This window comes from Saccopteryx leptura, chromosome 6, assembly GCF_036850995.1.
Source record: "Saccopteryx leptura isolate mSacLep1 chromosome 6, mSacLep1_pri_phased_curated, whole genome shotgun sequence".
NCBI classification, from domain to species: Eukaryota; Metazoa; Chordata; class Mammalia; order Chiroptera; family Emballonuridae; genus Saccopteryx; species Saccopteryx leptura.
In genome coordinates, this window is record NC_089508.1 from 192,352,972 (window position 1) to 192,372,652 (window position 19,681).

At 44.7% G+C, this 19,681-nt stretch overlaps 3 protein-coding genes across 8 annotated transcripts in view; 2 read left to right on the forward strand and 1 right to left on the reverse strand.

The window, feature by feature from the left end:
• The window catches only part of LOC136376350 (zinc finger protein 1 homolog), a 172,870-nt gene extending 167,005 nt beyond the window's left edge, over window positions 1-5,865 (reverse strand). The window contains exons 1-2 of one of the 4 annotated variants that reach the window (XR_010746172.1): window positions 5,700-5,865; window positions 5,300-5,567 (exon numbers count right to left, since the gene is read on the reverse strand). The gene's annotated coding sequence lies outside the window, so the exon portion shown is untranslated. The remainder of the gene's footprint in view (window positions 1-5,299; window positions 5,568-5,699) is intronic. The other 3 variants (XM_066342319.1, XM_066342317.1, XM_066342318.1) reach the window with 3 other exon arrangements.
• Window positions 1-19,681, forward strand: part of LOC136376342 (putative postmeiotic segregation increased 2-like protein 3) — a 182,649-nt gene that overhangs the window by 54,203 nt on the left and 108,765 nt on the right. The gene's annotated exons all lie outside the window — the stretch shown is intronic.
• Window positions 5,940-19,681, forward strand: part of RNF216 (ring finger protein 216) — a 177,193-nt gene continuing 163,451 nt past the window's right edge. The window contains exons 1-2 of one of the 2 annotated variants that reach the window (XM_066342301.1): window positions 5,940-6,000; window positions 6,600-6,736. The gene's annotated coding sequence lies outside the window, so the exon portion shown is untranslated. Of the gene's footprint in view, window positions 6,001-6,376; window positions 6,737-19,681 lie in introns of those variants that run through there. The other variant, XM_066342302.1, reaches the window with a different exon arrangement.

Here is a 19,681-nt window from a genome sequence, read left to right on the forward strand (position 1 = left end):
CCTCTGCTGAGTGCCGAGGAGGAAGCTAAGGGTGGGGAGCAGACTGGAGGCGGACTCCCTGGGGAGGGAGGGTCTGAAGGCAGAGAGCAGCTGCCATTGTGGGAAACACATGATGCCCCATCCTTCCAGAAATTTCTCTCCTGAGGAACAAAAGCCCAATGCAGCTAGGGAAAAGCAGCCAACCCTGTTGCCCCCAGAGCTCAGGTAAGACCTACTGCATCTGGCAGGGAAAGAACAGCGGCTGGCATGTGTCCTAGGCTCACACTTTTAGAGTTTCTCACCAGCCCTGGCTGGTTGGCTCAGCGGTAGAGCATCGGCCCAGCGTGTGGATGTCCCAGGTTCGATTCCTGGTCAGGGCACACAGGAGAAGAGCCCATCTGTTTCTCCACCCCTCCCCTTCTTCTCTTTCTCTTGTTCTCTCTCCCTCTCCCCCCCCCCTCTCTCCCCCTCCTGCAGCCATGGCTGGATTGAAGTGAGTTGACCCAGGGTGCTGAAGATGGCTCCATAGCCTCCACTTCAGGCACTAAGAAGAGCTCTGTTGCTTAGCAACCGAGCAATGCCCAAAAGGGCAGAGCATTGCCCTCTAATGGGCTTGCCTGGTGGATCCCCTCCAGGTGCATGAGGGAGTCACTGCTTCCCCTCCTCCCAGTGAATAAAAAAAAAGATAAGAGCCTCTTACCACGGGGATAGGGGGATGTGAGTGGGGAAAGCTTTTGAGGAAGAAAGAGCACCCTGCCCCTCCATCACCAGCACTGAGAAGTGAGGGCGGGTGGTAGGGGGGGCAGCTGCAGTTGGAGAGTCAAAGGAGAGAGGCCCAGAGTGGAGGGGACAACAGGAGCCCACTCTATGCACAGAGCAGTGCCAGAGAGATGCGGAGAAAGCAGCGGCCTGACGGTAACTATAGCAACAACAAATGCCAGCCTGCTCAACTCCTGACCAGTCTCATCGCAACCAACCTTCTGCCCTCCCGGATCCACACACACAGACAGCCGAGCAAACAGAAGTCTCTCCTCGCCTGCACACAGTGTCCGGAATTTGTTTAAAAGAAAAAAGAAAAAAAAAGACATCCAAAAAGCAAGAAAGGACAACCCACTGCAAAGAGACAAAGCAGGGACCAGAGGCCAACCTGATCTTAGGTCTCTGTCTCCGTAAATGGCCACGACGGGTACGCAGCTCAAATGCCAGTAAAACAAACACGCGGCAAGGAGAAACGGACAAACCCTCAGCCACAGTAAAAAGATTCTGTGTACATTTTTAGAAATGACAATCTAGGCAAGGATACAAAAGAAAAATGGTAAGGGTGCATAACCATTACCATTGAATAACTTAGAAGCTTGATCTATTTCGAAACCCTGGGCTTGCCTGGTCAAGGCACATATGGAAGTTGATGCTTCCTGCTCCTCCCCCCTTCTCTCTCTCTCTCTCTCCTTTCTAAAATTAATAAAAAATAAAAAAATAAAAACAAAAGAAGCTTGATCTATTGAGTCAGACAGAAGAATGTACTCGAAGATGAGAAAACAGAGACATTCTTTTTAAGCACACTGGGGGAGTTATCAAAATTGACAAATAAAAAAAATAAAAAAAATAAAAATTGACAAGTTAAAAAATACACCTCAGCACACATGGTAAAAAAAAACAATATTGCACAGAGGCCACACCTTGAACCAAAAGCAACAAAATTTGAAAATAAAAGAATGCAAAAGTGTAATGGCTGCAAAAATACGACATATCAAAATCGGTGGGTAATTACAAACACACCGAAAGGAAAATTACAGCCCTAAGATAGGCGTTAAATAAAACAATTATGACATTAATGACTCCAGAGGTGAGCACACAAAGAGTAAACCCAGAAAATGTAAAAGAAAAGAAACAAGTAGGAGCAGAGGTAAAAACTGAAGAAATCAAAATATAAATAAATAAAATAACTGAGCCGGTGAGCTCAATCGGTTAGAGCTTTGTTCCAAAACACCAAGACTGCGGGGCATTCAGGCCAGGGGTCATAGGGACCAGTGAATGCACAACCAAGGTGAACAACAAATGAATGCTGCTACCTCTGTGTCTCCCTTCCTCTATCTCTAAAAATCAATCAATAATTCTTTTAATTATAAAAAAAGAAAAAGAAATCAAAGAAATAACAGAGCAGGTAAAAATAAATACTCTGCCACAAATGTATTACCTGAATGTACTCATGAGGAAACCTGAGGGTCTGTCTATAATAACTGGCCTGTACTCCTCAACAATGTCAGTGTTATTCAAGACAATGGAAGACTGAGGAACTGCTCCCAAGTGAAGGAGACTAAAGCGACTTGGAAAACACTGCGACGCACGATCTGAGATTTCTTTAGCTAGGGAGGGGATTACTGAGATGACTCATGAAGTCTGCCTAAGATCCATGGGTCAGACGCCATATTGCACAGATGCTCATTTCTGATTTTGGGCATCATGGTACTACGGTAGTGTGACAGAATGTCCTTGTTTTAGGGAAATGCACATTGAAGGCTTTATATACACACACATATGTGTGTGGAAGGTGAGAAAGAAAGATAAAGCAAGCTGTTGCATAAACGAGCTAAAGATGGCTCTGTACAGGGACTCTAGGTTGTTTATTTCTTCCAAGCTGACTGAGACCATAGCTCAAAAGACCAGCAGCACCAAGTTGAAATGTTGACCTGTGTTTTAAACACAGTTCAGAGAGAAGCGGATTTATAGTCATTTAGAACCTGCCTGCTTTGCCCACCTCGTGAAACTGCACCCGATATCTGGTAGCTGTAGGTAAAATACACCGTGCGGCCATCAAGACCCCAGAGGCTCTGACCCAGGGATGCCTGGGGGGTTCCCTTGTCCTCCTCCCTCTGGGAAGTGGCCCCTGGGCTCCAGCCTCTGTGGGATCTCTAACTTCCAGGGACAACCCCCTCATAAGCATTCCTAAATAAAGCTTGAATGTGCTGCTGTCACCTCATGGTTATGTCTTTTCCTTAATCAGCCCTGAAATCCCTCGAACTCCCCCATACAAATGTGGTAAAACGTTAATATTTGGGGAAATTTAGATGCAAGGTACTGTATTCTAGAATTCTTTGTACTGTTCTACCATTGCAACTTTTCTTTAAGTCTGAAATTGTGCCCTGATAAAAAAAAAAATTTAAAAAACTAAAATCAACTCTTAGGTTTCAGCCAGGTAGATTGGTTGGTTAGAGCATCATTCTGATACACTAAGGTTACAGATTCAATCCCTGGTTTGGGATCATGCAAGAATCAACCAATGAATGCATAAATAAGTGAAACTACGTTTCTCTCTCTCCTCTCCTCCCTCTCTAAAAATCAATAAGTAAAAAATGTTAAAACTGTTAAAATCAATTCTTAGAGATTATTAAAAACAATTAAATAATTGGTTTCTATTTAAAACTAATAAAATAAACTCACTTCAGGCATGAGTTACCAAAAAAACAAGAGAAGGCAAACATATATAATATTCAGACAAGAAACAGGGGAGTCTGACCTGTGGTGGCGCAGTGGATAAAGCGTCGACCTGGAAATGCTGAGGTCGCCGGTTCAAAACCCTGGGCTTGCCTGGTCAAGGCACATATGGAAGTTGATGCTTCCAGCTCCTCCCCCCTGTCTCTCTCTCTCTCTCTCTTTCTCTCTCTCTCTCTCTCTCTCTCTCTCTCTCTGTCTCTCCCTCTCTCTCTCCTCTCTAAAATGAATAAAATAAAAATTAAAAAAATAAAAAGAAACGGGATAATTTCAGTAGAGGTATTTTTAAATTACTAGAGGACTATGAATAATTTAATGTCAGAAATCTGAGTTGAACCTGGAGAATTTTCTAGAAAATATATAAATGACTAAAATTGACAAAGCAACAGAAAACAGAATAAACCACTAAACAGGAAATGAAAGGGGTCCATACTAAAAAAATAGACCTATCAAAGAAACATCATCAAATCCTATTCAGGTTTTATCAAAGTACTGTACATAGCCAAAATGGATTTGTTTCTAGAATATATGAAAAAAATACTAAAAATAAATAAGACAATCCCCCCAAAATAAAAGGAAAGGTAATGATCACACAAAACAACCATATATATTATTTACAGCTATATTCATACCTAGTTAGTAAATAAAAACAAGGAAAGCGACATAATAATTTCCAGACTGTGACCTCATTGTGACAGGAAGAAAGATGGACTGGGGCGGATGTGTGTGGGCTCCACCTGCATTTACAGGGTTTTAGCTCCTTAGAAAATCTGAAGCAAATAAATACTTAACATTTGCTCAATCCGGATAACGACTACAAATGTTTTCTTTCCTTACTTTGCTATGCATCTGAGATATTTTCTACTATTACTAAGTAAAAAACTTTTTTTAAAAAAGAATTATGGCTTATAGTAGGAAAAACCGGTAATAGGACCCAAGCTCAAGTCATAACGGACAAAAAAAATAATACGTTTGGCCTTGTCAAGTTTTAAAATGATATTACCAGTTTCATTTTCCTCCCCAGCTCAAGTCCATCCCATCGTGGACAAGAAAGCATGAAAGACCTTCAAATCCATCCATCATCTCTGCATCACGTCCCACCCACCCTCACCGTTGCCATAACAGTACGGTCTACGCACAATTGTGCCCGCAGCCTCCCCTCGCCCATCTGCAAACTGACGCGCTCACCCAAGCAGGGCTACCGCATCTTCAGAAATCGGAGATGCAGCCCCCTACTAACTCTTCTCGCCACGTTAGTTCCACTGACATCAACTCAACGCATTGCTGGTATATGCTGACCCAGAGATACCTGTAACTGCGCCACTGCCTTGCTTACAACACTTCAGGCACCAGCAGGACCCAGTGCGCATCCCCTAATCTACTTTAGTCTGCTCCCCGAGCCACCTGCAGCCTCACAACCCATGCAGCTCCTCCATGGCGCCAGGTCTAGCGGTACCGCTCGTTTTGTGCCTTTTACTTTTGCGAATGCTGTTCCCTCCTCCTGGAACACCCTTTTGCTCCCTTTCACCTACACAGACCCTGGTTTTCTTTAAGTCTGATCTTTGGTCATGTCTTCCTCGGCAGGGACCTCCTTCCCTCCCTGTGTCCACTCATCCAGTAAAGATAACTACGAGGGCACCCACACTTGGAAGCCCTTTTCTGTTCACGTGACCCACACACACCGCTATAGGACCTCGGCCCAGAACGGGACTCAAAGCTTCCCCAGCTCTCAATCAAGGTTTGATAAATGAAGGCAGACACTTATAGATCCCAGAAACAACAATTATTTCACAGACTTCCTTCCCTGCCCTCATAGCTCAGAGCCTACCGTTGGCAGCGATGTGGGGTCCACACCAGTGAGGGAGGGTTGAAGTGAAGGGGGCCTTTCCTCAGCAATTGCCCCTGCCCAAAAGGGTCCTGGCCACCTGAGCAGAGTTCAGGGACCTGGATGGCCAGAGAAAATCGGGGTCAAGGGATGAAAACAAATCCACCATCGGGAAAGAGGGGAGACCATTTCGGGGAGAGTTGGCCCTCAGATCACCAGGTCAAGACTGTCACTGGGTCCCCTGCAGATGGTGATCTCCGATGTGGCCGAGCTGTGGGAGGACAGAGAAGCAGTGAAACCTGGCTTGCTTGTGGCCCCCGCCCCAAACTAGCCAGGAACCCTGACCCTTTGCACTAGATGTCAGGTGCAGTCGCCCACCAGACACCGTATGGAGCACCCTTACCGGCGTGAAGTCCGCCACACGTGTCCGCTCTACAGCCTGGCGCAGATGGAACCACCAGTCCGAAGTGCAATGGGCGCCTCAGAACCCACCAGATCCCAGGTACCGGCCACCCGAAACCAGCCTGGGGTCCGGAAGTGCGCAGATAGTACTCGGGGACCTCCCAACACTGCGTAGATGCCCCTGGACTTCGGTGGAACTACAACTCCCGGGAGCCTCCACGGCGAGGCGCTTCCGGCAATTGGTGAGGCACTTCCGGCCACGGTGGAGGCTGGTGTGGCGCAGTGGATTGTCCTGGAGGTGGGTACGGTGGCAGCCCTGGTGGACCAGCCCGCTGGCCATGAACGCGCCACACGCGGTTACTGGGCAACAGTCACCCTGGCAGCTTCCCACCAGATCTGACCTGTCCTGTCCCCAGACCCGTGACATGTAGAGGGAGGTTTATGGCTGCCCCAGCCTTGTTGTAAGTCCAACCTGGGACTGGCTGTAGTGTAGACCTTATCCCCAAAGGTCTATTGCCTGAGGGAGCTTTAATTAAAAAAAAAAAAAAAAAAGCCTGCCCTTTGGCCCTCGTGATAGTCCCCAAAATAGGTATCGTTATCCCCATTTCCTAGTTGAAGAACCAGAGTCAGCCTTTCTCCATATTTTCACTCTGAAGGAATCCTTGAAATAAGTCTTAGGGAACCCCTGCCTAAATATGATGTTTGCCCTCATGATAGAACAAGGCGATCATGAAGTTATACCTCTGAGATACTGAATATACACACAGAGGATAGCCAGACAGTATAGAGAAACGGGACTTTAACCTACCCCAGCTGCATCTACTGGGAAACCAACCCCTTATCTATAATAAACAGCCGCAGGAAGCCAGATTGCTCTCTCGAACACTAACCAACCATATAGGGCGCCCCACTCCTAGTGAGCCACCTCCAGCTTCTCCAAGCCAACAGCCTCCAGTAAGAGCCGACCGGAAGCCTTGCCTTCTGTCCACTGTAAGGTGTTCTCTTTTCCTCTGCCTGCTTTTGAGTCTCTGCCGAAATGTGAGTAATAGTGATTGACTCTTTTGCAATAGCAAGCTCTGAAGAGCTTTTGCCTGTTCTCATTTGGTTGGTCTTGGTTTCTTTTCAAAGGTATAATTAATTGTCAGTATTTTTCTGTAGATTCTGTTTGTTTTGGCTAGCTACTCTTTTGTGTGGTTTCCCCCTCATTTGCCGTTAAAAGTTTATTATTCAAAATTCACAAAGAACATGAAGGTAAAAGACATTTAAAGTGATGCTTTTTATATGCTTTTAGTATTTATGCTGTTAAAATTATTAAAATCTAAACCTTTGGGTATCCTATATTGCATAATAGTGTTAATAAATTGGACCTTTTATTTTATAGTGTTGCTGGAATTGCCTGTAGAGTTTGAATAACCAAGTATGTTATTGGTCTAAAATAGATATTTGTTATGACATGTATGGTATGCAAGAAAGAGAAAGGGTTAGGGGCAATGAAGAGCATGTGATTTAAAAACATCTATTAAAACAATAATTTTGCCTGACCAGGCGGTGGTGCAGTGGATAGAGCGTCGGACTGGGATGAGTAAGGACCCAGGTTCGAGACCCCGAGGTCACCAGCTTGAGCGCGGGCTCTCTGGTTTGAGCAAAGAGCTCACCAGCTTGAGCCCAAGGTCGCTGGCTCCAACAAGGGGTTACTTGGTCTGCTGAAGGCCAGCGGTCAAGGCACATATGAGAAAGCAATCAATGAACAACTAAGGTGTTGCAACACACAACGAAAAACTGATGATTGATGCTTCTCATCTCTCTTCATTCCTGTCTGTCTGTCCCTGTCTATCCCTCTCTCTGACTCTGTCTCTGTAAAAAAAAATAAATAAATAAAAACAAACAAACAAACAAACAAAAAAATAATAATTTTATGTCTGTCCCTATCTGTCCCTCTCTCTCTCTCTCTCACTGTCTGTCACACAAAAAAATCATTTTAGTTACTAATATGTTCAGATATCAAGTCACATATCAGCACTTTGCCTTAGTATTGGAGACAGCCCATTTCAACTTTTAAAATACATCATTAGATTCAGCTCATACGTTTTTAGTGGAAAAGGTAATATTTTTTGTAAGGTGGAATTGCTTTTCCTTTCGTTTCTACTTCCTGTATCAGATTTGGACAACTGGAATTTGTGTCCTTTGAAGTTCAGTTGCATAGCTTTCTATCTTTTGTTTTGTTCTAGAGAGAATTATAAACAGAAAGTATCTCTTTTAAAAAAGAGACTTTCAAAAGATTCATTTGTGAATGTTCTGAGTGTAGAACCATTTATTGGATAATTCGTTGGGGTTTTTTTTTCTTTTATTTCTTCCTGTGTAACCAATTTTGGTAATATATTATTTCTTCCAAGTAGTCCTTTAATTCAGTATTCTCAAGTTTTTTACTAAGTTATTTGGTATACCTATTTATTTAAAATTTCCAGCTCTATTTTTAGAGAGCTTTCCAAGAATTGGTTTCTGTTTTGTATTGATTAGTACAACCAAAGATTTGTTTCTCACTTGTTTATTTTTTCCCAAATGCTCTAGACTGTTTATTAATTCAATTGTTGCTTTTCTTCTATAATGAGAAAGAAAACTAAACTCTCACAGTTATCATCTCCTATTACCAGATTACACGGGAACTTCTTTAAAATAAATGGGGAAGGCCTGACCGGGCGGTGGCGCAGTGGACAGAGCATTGGACTGGGATGTGGAGGACCCAGGTTCGAGACCCCGAGGTCGCCAGTTTAAGCATGGGCTCATCTAGTTTAAGCAAAGCTCATCAGCTTGGACCCAAGGTCACTGGCTTGAGCAAGGGTTACTCGGTCTGCTGAAGGCCCACGGTCAAGGCACACATGAGAAAGCAATCAATGAACAGCTAAGGTGTCACAATGAAAAACTGATGATTGATGCTTCTCATTTCTCTTTGTTCCTGCCTGTCTGTCCCTATCTGTCTCTGTAAAAAAAACCAACAACAATAAATCAATTAATTAAAATAAATAAATAAATGGGGAAGGGGAACTTCCCTCTCTGATTACAGAAGGAGAACTGAGAATAGAATGAACTGTGTTACTTAGGATGGAGTAAAACTGCTTTGTAATGGAGACACCAAAACAACAGTGCCTGAAAAATCACAGATGGTTATTTCTCATAAACCCATCTGGGCAGCCTCAAGGGAGTTAGGAAACTACGCTCCTCCTAAGTGACTACTCTACCATCCCTTGGGTGTTCCCCCCATCTGTATGGTTCAAGATGGCCAACCCCCCCCCCCCAAAAAAGATGGCCAACCCTACATCTGCGCTTCAACCAGCAGTGACAAGAGAAAAGGAAATGCATAGGATGTCCATCCTTTTTCTTTTCTTTTTAATTTGTATTTATTGATTTGAGTGAGAGAAGAAAGGAGGGAGAGAAGGAGAGAAGAGAGAGAGATAAGAACATCGATCTGATATTCCTGGATTGAACTGGCAACCTCTGTGCTTCGGGACGATGCTCTAACCAACCAAGCTATCTGGCCAGGGCAGAATGCCTTTTTTTTTTTTTAAATGTTTTTTCATGTTTATTTTATTGATTTTAGAGAGAGAGGAAAGGAGTGAGAGAAAGAGACAGAGATGACAGGAACATCGATCTGTTCCTGTATGTGCCCTGACTGGGGATCGAACTGACAACCTCTGTGCTTCAGCAGCATAATGCTCTAGCCAACCAAGCTATCCAGTCGGGTCAGAATGACCTTTCTTTGAAGGACACAATCCAGAAGAGGTCCAGTCACTTCTGCTCATATGCCACTGGACTGGTCTCAGTCATACGACCACTATTTTTTTTTTTTTTTTCCTGAAGCTGGAAACGGGGAGGCAGTCAGACAGACTCCCGCATGCGCCCGACCGGGATCCACCCGGCAGGCCCACCAGGGGACGATGCTCTGCCCATCCGGGGCGTCGCACTGTTGCGACCAGATCCACTCTAGCGCCTGAGGCAGAGGCCACGGAGCCATCCCCAGTGCCCGGGCCACCCTTGCTCCAATGGAGCCTCGGCTGCGGGATGGGAAGGGAGAGACAGAGGAAGGAGAGGGGGAGGGGTAGAGAAGCAAATGGGCGCCTCTCCTGTGTGCCCTGGCCAGGAATCGAACCCGGGACTTCCACACACCAGGCCGACGCTCTACCACTGAGCCAACCGGCCAGGGCATACGACCACTATTATCGGCAGAGAAGACTGGGAAATGAAGTCTTTTCTGGGAGGGCACTGTTTCCAGTTAGAAACCTGGGGATTCTATTACTTTAGAAGCGGAGAACAGATATTGGGAGATAGCTCACAGTCTCTGCTGTAGGTGATAAGAGAAAATGCCAGAAGTCCCAGAGAATGCCAGGCAAACAAGTGACATAGATCGTGATAGCGACCATGAACCTCCCCCCGCCTCATTGAGTTAGAGTAGAGATAGCACTGAATTTTATTTTTTCTCTCCATTTCACCAGAAGGCAAAATTTAATCTTCTAGGGATGGGAGTGGAAATGATAAGCAGTTATAGGTACCCTGGATATGCTGGATAGAGCTGGAGATAAGGGCATCTAATTGTTCTGATTATAGATTTTCATGTCTTTCAATTTATTTGAAGAACATAATACGTGTGTGGTGTAACAAATCAAAGAATGCCAGTATACAGGGAAAGCTAACCCCTTGCCCCCATATTCCAAAGTAACAAATACAAATAGCCTAGTATCTGTTCTTTCATAGAATTCTCCTGCCTCTATGTATCATGCGAAATCATACAAAGACCATTCACACTTAACATGATTCACACTTAACATGATTATTTAATATGGTTGGGTCTAAACCTCTGATCATGCTACTTGTTTTTCTGTTTCTCTTTGTTGTCCTTTTCATCTTTTCCTGACTTCTTTTGGATTAGTTGAGTGTTTTTCATGATTCCTTTCTCAGTCCTTTTCAGCTGCTGTAACAAAACTTCATAGACTGGCGGGCTTATAAACAACAGGAATTTCGCACAGTTCTAGAGGCTGGGAAGTCCAGGATCAAGGCACCAGCAGAGCAACTGCCCAATAAGAGCCTGCTTCCTGCTTCATAAGACACAGGTCTTTTCACTGTTTCCTAACATGGTAGAAGTAGGGAGGGGGAATCTCTGGGGTCTCTTTTATATGGCACTAATCCCACTCATGAGGGCTCCACCCTCATGACTTCCCAAAGGCCCCACCTCCCAATATCATCACATGGGGGTTAGGTTTCAACACATGAATTTTAGGGGGACACAAGCATTCAGCCTCAAATCTCTTCCCAAATATGGAACCTTACCCAGAAGGTAAGGTAGGCCCATACTTTCTGGAGACAGTAACAATTTAACAAATAGCCAATGACAGCACAGTTAAAAAATATCACAATCCTGCCTGACCTGTGGTGGCGCAGTGGATAAAGCGTCGACCTGGAAATGCTGAGGTCGCTGGTTCGAAACCCTGGGCTTGCCTGGTCAAGGCACATATGGAAGTTGATGCTTCCTGCTCCTCCCCCCTGTCTCTCTCTCTCTCTCTGTCTCTCTCTCTCTCTCTGTCTCTCTCTCTCCCTCTCTCTCTCCTCTCTAAAATGAATAAATAAAATTAAAAAATTTAAAAAATATATTGCAATCCAAATACTATAAAAGCCCTGTATTTCAATAATGTGAATCCCTGGTATCATTGAGCTTCAACTAGGGAATCAATGTCCCATAATGAAATCTCTTAGAGAAAAAAAATTACATAACAAAATCTCTTACTCCTTACTTTAAAAATTCTACACAGCCCCACTATGTGGATTTCAGATGCCTGATAGAGTATGCCTTCTTCTACCCTGGCCAGATAGCTCCGTTGGTTAGAGCAGTGGTCCCCAACCCCCGGTCTGTGCACCATTTGGTACTGGTCCGCAGAGAAAGAATAAATAACTTACATTATTTTTGTTTTATTTATATTTAAGTCTGAACGATGTTTTATTTTTAAAAAATGACCAGATTCCCTCTGTTACATTCGTCTAAGACTCACTCTTGATGCTTGTCTTGGTCACGTGTACATTTATCCGTCCCACCCTAAAGGCCGGTCCGTGAAAATATTTTCTGATATTAAACCGGTCCGTGGCCCAAAAAAGGTTGGGGACCACTGGGTTAGAGCATGATCCCAACATGCTGAGGTTGTGGGTTGATCTGGGGCAGGACGCACACAGGAATAGATCAATATTTCTGTCTCTCTCTCCCTCCCTCTCTCTCTCAAATCAGTAAATAAAATAATTTTTAAAATTTATTGATTGGTTTTAGAGAGAGAGGACGGGAGAGAGAGAGAGAGAGAAATACAAGAACATTGATCTGTTCCTGTATGTGCCCTGCCTGGGAATAAATTTTTTTTAAAGAATATGCCTTCTTCTGAAGTCTGCGCTGTCTTCCATTAAAACTAATGCATCCTTAAGCATTTTCAGAGGTGGATTAATTCCCATCAAGGCTATTGTGTTTTCACTTTTCCAAAATCCCAGCTAGTCAACTATATATATCTAAAAATACACAGCAGATGTAAGGAGCTTTCAGCACTCTATCCACACAACAGGCTGGCAAGCTAAAGGCTGAACAAACTGAAAAATCAACAACTCCTAGATCCTTCAGAGAGGTGAGGTCACAGGGGAAGCCGGTCCTCCCAAAATTGGCGAGACCAACAGGCAGATTCAGAGAATGACAACTTACTAGAGCAGAAACTGTCACGTGGACCAGTCCCTGGACTGTGACTGATGAATTGTTGGAGCGTCAGCGTGGACAAGCTTGAGACTCAAAATCTCCAGGAAGATCCCCACACTTTTGTGAGTTTTACCTCTGGGAGCTCAACCAGGAGAGAAAAGTCCCCTCCTGCTCACATTTGAAATACACCAGAACATTGTGTTCTTAACAAGGTATGCCCTCAGGAGAAACTAGTTAACTAGAGTCTACCTACCCTGCTGGGGTTTTATCAGAGCCTAACTGACCTGGGGAAGGGAGATCTCCCACTCCAGCTGGCTGTAGCCTTCCATGTGGAAGAAGGGAAACACCCAACTCCAGCCCACTCTAACTAGACTATCCCACTGAAGTGGGGGCGGGGTGAGGACTGAGAAACTTTTGTGGGCTCACAGTCCAGAGGCACAGGCTCACTAAAAGACTGAGACCTCATCCCTGGACTGTAAGTGCTTTCCCTTACCTCACACTTGACCGCTACATTACTAAAGGTCCATTTACAGCAGTTTTTTTTTTTACCCCCAGTATAAGCAGGTCCTCAAGTAAAATTGGTTTCACTATAGTCATCTTGCTTAAAGTCGAAGAATCTATTGACTACATTAAGTGAGTACTTAGTGTACATCCCATCCACCTTTCAATAAAAAACTACCAGGCATACTAAAAGGAAAAAGCACACTTTGACGAAACTGAACAAGCGTCACAACGAGAGTCAGATATAGCAGGAATGTTGGAATTATTCAATAGCAGACCAGGAATTAATTAATTAATTAATTAATCTTTCCTGAAGCTGAAAATGGGGAGGCAGTCAGACAGACTCCCGCATGTGCCCAACCGGGATCCACCCGGCATGCCCACCAGGGGCCGATGCTCTGCCCATCTGAGGTGTTGCTCTGTTGCAACCAGAGCCATTCTAGCGCTTGAGGCAGAGGCCATAGAGCCATTCTCAGCGCCCAGGCCAACTTTGCTCCAATGGAGCCTTGGCTGTGGGAGGGGAAGAGAGAGACAGAGAGGAAGGAGAGGGGGAGGAGTGAAGAAGCAGATGGGCACTTCTCCTGTGTGCCCTGGCCGGGAATCGAATTCGGGACTCCCACACGCCAGGCTGACACTCTACCACTGAGCCAGCCGGCCAGGGCTAGCAGACCAGGAATTTTAAAAAACTATGCTTTGTATGCTGAGGGCTTTCATGGGAAAACCAGACAACATGCAAGAACAGATGGAAAATTCTTAGAACGAATCAAGAAGAAACACTAGACATCAAAAACATTGTAACACAAAGAATGCCTTTGATGACTCAGTAGACGGAACACAGCTGAAGAAGGAATCCCTGAACTTGGAGTGGTAAACACAAAATGCAGTATGCAGATGATGTATCATAGACTTGTACACCTGTAACCTATATAATTTCATTAACCAATGTCACCCTAATAAATTCAATTAACAAAAAAAGAATCCCTGAGCTTGAGACTATCTTAATAAAAAAACCCAAAACTGCCTGAGCAGGTAGTGGCACAGTGCATAGAGCGCAGAGGACCCAGGTTAGAAACCCCGAGGTCGCTGGCTTGAGTGCAGGCTCATTTAGCTTGAGCACAGAGTCACTGGTTTGAGGTGGCTTCTTGTCTGTCTCTCCCTATCTGTCCCTGACTCTGTCTCTCTCTCTCTCTCTCTCTCTCTCTCTGTCCCCCCCAAAATAAATAAAATCCTCCAAAACTGAGAAAGAGGGAAAAAAAAGACTGAAAAAGAGAACTAATCAAATGATTAGAATCAGAATATATGACTACTGCCTACCAATCAATAAGCAAACGATAACCCATATTAAATGTGCAAATGATATGAACAAATACTTTGGCCTGCAGGCAGTAGTGCGCTGACCCCTGGCTGAATCCTGGTAGCCTCAGTTATGGTGATGGCAGTAAAGGCTCTAAGACAGGCTTGGCTATTTAAATATATTAGGCATATTTAAATATATATCAAATATAATGACAAAGATTACACACCAAAAAGAAATCTTCAGACCAGCTTTGCTTATGAAATATTATTGCAAAAATCTTAAATAAAATATTAGTGAGTAGGATCCTATTTTTAAAGTAAAACATTGTAATCAAGTGGAGTTTCAATCGGGACTGTAAGCTTGCGTCAAGGCCAGGAAAATCATTAATATTTCACATTAATGGGACTAAGGAGAAAAACTGTATAACCATTTTCATAGAAGCAGGATAAGCAGAATGAAATGAACACCCATTTGTGATTTTTTAAAATGTTATATAAAATAGAAATTAGTGGCCCTGGCCGGTTGGCTCAGTGGTAGAGCGTTGGCCTGGCGTGCAGAAGTCCCGGGTTCTATTCCCGGCCAGTGCACACAGGAGAGGCACCCATCTGCTTCTCCACCCCTCCCCCTCTCCTTCCTCTCTGTCTCTCTCTTCCCCTCCTGCAGCCAAGGCTCCATTGGAGCAAAAGATGGCCTGGTAGGCCCTGGCTAGTTGGCTCAGTGGTGGAGCATCGGCCTGGCTTGCAGAAGTCCCGGGTTCAGTTCCCGGCCAGGGCACACAGGAGAAGCACCCATCTGCTTTTCCACCCCTCCCCCTCTCCTTCCTCTCTGTCTCTCTCTTCCCCTCCCGCAGCCAAGGCTCCATTGGAGCAAAGATGGCCCCGGCGCTGGGGATGGCTCCTTGGCCTCTGCCCCAGGCGCTAGAGTGGCTCTGGTCCCGGCAGAGCGACGCCCCCTGGTGGGCGTGCCGGGTGGATCCTGGTCGGACGCATACGGGAGTCTTGTCTGACTGCCTCCCCGTTTCCAGCTTCAGAAAAATACAAAAAAAAAAAAAGAAAAAGAAATTAGTGGATATTTTCTTAACATGATAACACACACAGACACACACCACACATACACTTTCCCAAAAAATTAGGATCGATCTCAGTGAGGAAATACTAGAAGCTTTACCATTGAAGGCCACTTTGTCCATCACTCTTTAACACTGTGTTGGAGTTATCCCACTTCAATGAAAAATAAAAGAAAGCAAATTAGAGCAAAGAAAGACCTAGAACTATGTAATTTCAGCCACCATCTGTATTTTTATGATATGCAAAAGAATCAATGGAAAAACTAACCACAAAGTAATAGAATTTTGTAAAAGAAGCAGGTAATAAATCAACATGCAAAAATCTATATAAACAAAAGCCATTTAAAAGATATAATGGAAGGAAAAAGGTGTGAAAGAGGTGACCCAATTTATGATAAAAATTAAAAGACTTAAGCATAATCTTAAAGTGCCTAAAATCCATATTAAAAACAAACAAACTGTAAAGACACTTTTGAAAAACAAAAAGTGAGACCTGAGCAAATGACAAAGACACGCCACACTCTTGGGTAGAAAGACTTAATTTCATGCAGATGTCCATCCCCCCTGAGTTAATCTATACAATTAAAATGATCTCAAGAGAAATGCTGTGTGTTTTCTTCCCCTGGAATTAAAAATAAATTGATTATAATTCAGAAAAGAACAAATAAGAATAACTAGATAAGCCATGGCTAGTTAGCTCAGTCAGTTAAGAATGTCATCCCAAAACACCAAGGTTGCAGATTTGGTTCTGGGTCAGGGCACATACAGGAAGCAACCAATGAGTGCACAACTAAGTGGAACAACAAAATAATGAATGTCTGTCTTTCTCCTTCTCCCTTCCTCTCTCTGCCTCTTTAAAAGCAATTTTTAAAAAAGGAATAGCTAGATAATGCTTGAAAGATAGCCAGATTCCAATATATTTGAAATATATGCAGCATCCATCATGAATTCAAGACACTGGGCCATTCACAGGCAGAGGGGAGAAAATCCAGAAACAACCAACTGCAGTTGCAAAACAGTAAATATAAATACATAGTAAAGACAGCATCTCAAACCAGTGAGAGGGATAAATTAGGACTTTTTAATATGTGATGCTGAGATAACCGATTGGCCGTATGGAAACATAAAATTAAATGTATTCCTCATACCATTTATGCAGTAATTTCAAATGAATCAGAGATTTAAATGTAAAATAAAAAATGTAACCACACAAGTAGTAGAAGAGAACCTGGGGAAATTCCTCTATAACTGGGAATGGTGAAAACTTTCCTGTGACTTAAAAATCTATACATGATAGTGCGGAAGGTTAATAAATTTGACTGAATAAAAATGGAAAACATTAGCCTGACCAGGTGGTGGCGCAGTGGATAGAGTGTCAGACTGGGATGCGGAGGACCCAGGTTCGAGACCCTGAGGTCACCAGCTTGAGTGCAGGCTCAACTGGTTTGAGCAAAGCTCACCAGCTAGGACCCAAGGTCGCTGGCTCGAGCAAGGGGTCACTTGGTCTGCTGTAGCCCCCCAGTCAAGGCATATATGAGAAATCAATCAATGAACAACTAAGGAGCTGCAGTGAAGAATTGATGTTTCTCATCTCTCTCCCTCCTGTCTGTTTGTCTTTCTTTCTGACTCTCTCTGTCTCTGCCAAAAAAAAAAAAAAAAAAAAAGGAAAACATTAATATAACGTAAAAATCCATGACCAGAGTAAAAAGACAAATGACTTACTGTGGGAAATATTAGTGATGTATGTCAGAAACAAAGGGTTACTGTTTGAAATATAGAGAATGCTCCTTGATCTCGGAAGCTAAGCAGGGTCGGGCCTGGTTAGTACTTGGATGGGAGAATGCTCCTAAAATTAGAGAAAGATAAAAACCCTATATAAAGATGCATACTAGATATGAACTGACAGTTCACAGAAAAAGCGAGGTAAATTCTTTTAAATATATGAAAAGTTTCTCAATCTCGTTCATTACCAGAAACATAAAAGGAGAGACCATGTCTCACCTATCAGATTGGCAAAAATCTAAATATACATATTTGACAACGCACTAAAAAATATTTACTAATTGCCTTTGGAAGATACTAGGAGATCAAGTCATTATTTTGAAAGCAGGTATATATAGGGGGGGAAATAAAACAGTTATCTTTCTTACCTGAATAATACCTTTGGGTAACCAAATAACTGATATAGGGCAACCAAATAATAAGGGGAAATCAATCCATTAAGAATGAATAGAATTGCCCTGGCCGGTTGGCTCAGCGGTAGAGCGTCGGCCTGGCGTGCAGGAGTCCTGGGTTCGATTCCCGGCCAGGGCACACAGGAGAAGCGCCCATCTGCTTCTCCACCCCTCCCCCCCTCCTTCCTCTCTGTCTCTCTCTTCCCCTCCCGCAGCCAAGGCTCCATTGGAGCAAAGATGGCCCGGGCGCTGGGGATGGCTCCTTGGCCTCTGCCCCAGGCGCTAGAGTGGCTCTGGTCGCGGCAGAGCATCGCCCCCTGGCGGGCGTGCCGGGTGGATCCCGGTCGGGCGCATGCGGGAGTCTGTCTGACTGTCTCTCCCCGTTTCCAGCTTCAGAAAAATGAAAAAAAAAAAAAAAAAAAAAAGAATGAATAGAATTATAACATTTATCATTGGGCAATCCCTAATGAATCCAATGGCTGCCTCCATCCTTTTTTTTTTTTTTTTTTTGTATTTTTCTGAAGCTGGAAACGGGGAGAGACAGTCAGACAGACTCCCGCATGTGCCCGACCGGGATCCACCCGGCACGCCCGCCAGGGGGCGATGCTCTGCCGCGACCAGAGCCACTCTAGCGCCTGGGGCAGAGGCCAAGGAGCCATCCCCAGCGCCCGGGCCATCTTTGCTCCAATGGAGCCTTGGCTGCGGGAGGGGAAGAGAGAGACAGAGAGGAAGGAGGGGGGGAGGGGTGGAGAAGCAGATGGGCGCTTCTCCTGTGTGCCCTGGCCGGGAATCGAACCCAGGACTCCTGCACGCCAGGCCGACGCTCTACCGCTGAGCCAACCGGCCAGGGCCTAATTTTTTTTCTATGATTTGTTTCTTGATTGCCCCCAAAATAAAAGCCACGGAGGCCCAAGTGCAACATTTTCGCCCTTATGCCGGGGTTCCACACCATCCAGCCACCTCTGGTCTCCTCCTCCGTACACAGCATACCTCCCGTATGCTTTGTGTCCTCGTAGTGGCCCTGAGATTCAGCTCCCGGGGAAGCTGCACCCCTGAGTATTTAGCTAGTGCTCAGTGGGTTAGAGACCAGATGGGGACTAAGAGTCCTGCTTCCCTGACGCCTATGTCCTCCCTCCCCCTACCTGATCCCCCTCCTCCTAACACCTTTCCCTGTCCTGGAAGGGAGTGAGGGGCAGCAAAGTATGACAAGATACCCAGGGGATGAGGGAGAAGGAGAGTGAGACTGACATGGTCACCCTCAGAGGCAGGGGTGACAATGTGCACGTGAGTCAAGGACCCAAACAGCACCCCCTGCCTCCAAAAAGCCGGCAGCGCATGCTATAGCACAGGTCAACCCATCTCTACACCATGGAAAAGAAATTTTAGGGCTATTCGAGGGCTGTTCTGTGGTTCTCCCTGGCAGCCTTCTCCCTGTCTAGTCTGAAGTATTGCTTTTATTGAAATAAAACTTATGTCTTATATGAACGCACAGAATGTAAGTGTGCAACTAGCTGAATTTCGACAAGTGCATACCCAGTCAGGATATGCAGTTGTCCATCACCCCCAGAAACTTCCCTCGTGCCCCTTTTACTGAGTCTCCACCCCCTCCTGGAACCACCTAGAAAGTTCTGACACCTTCTGCAGCCCTCAAACCTCTGGGTCTTTCCATTCGCCAGTGGCTCCTAGCAAACCAGCCAGCCGTGATCCTGACCTGAAACTAGCTTTCTGAAGACACCAGGTGCCACCCCATCCACTCTGCTGGCTGTCACCGTGAGGCCACCCAGGTCAACCAGAAAGCAGAATTTCTCACTCCCTCCAGAACCTTCCACGATGCTGATTTTCTCTCTTCTCTCTCTTGGCACTTGACATGCCAAGCTCATTTTGTTCCATAATATCTGTGACAAAGCAGGCCCTGCTAGGGAGAGTGAAGATGCCTGTAATTGCCTTAGCAACAGCGCATGCTGCACACTGAGGTCATTTAGTCCTATCCCCATAGCAACGCAGAATCACAGAATCATCATTCGGATCCCAGTGGCAAGAGTGCTCACTTATTCCAACCCCTTAGACTGAAACAGAAACAAAAACAAAACCACACACACACACAAAAAAAATCATGTGCTGCTCAGATAGCCTTCCTATCTTTGTAGATGTTCTTTGTTTTCTTTGTTTATAATGGATGTTGATTCAAATAGGATAAGCCCGGGAATGACCATTCTGGCTGCTGATTCCTGGG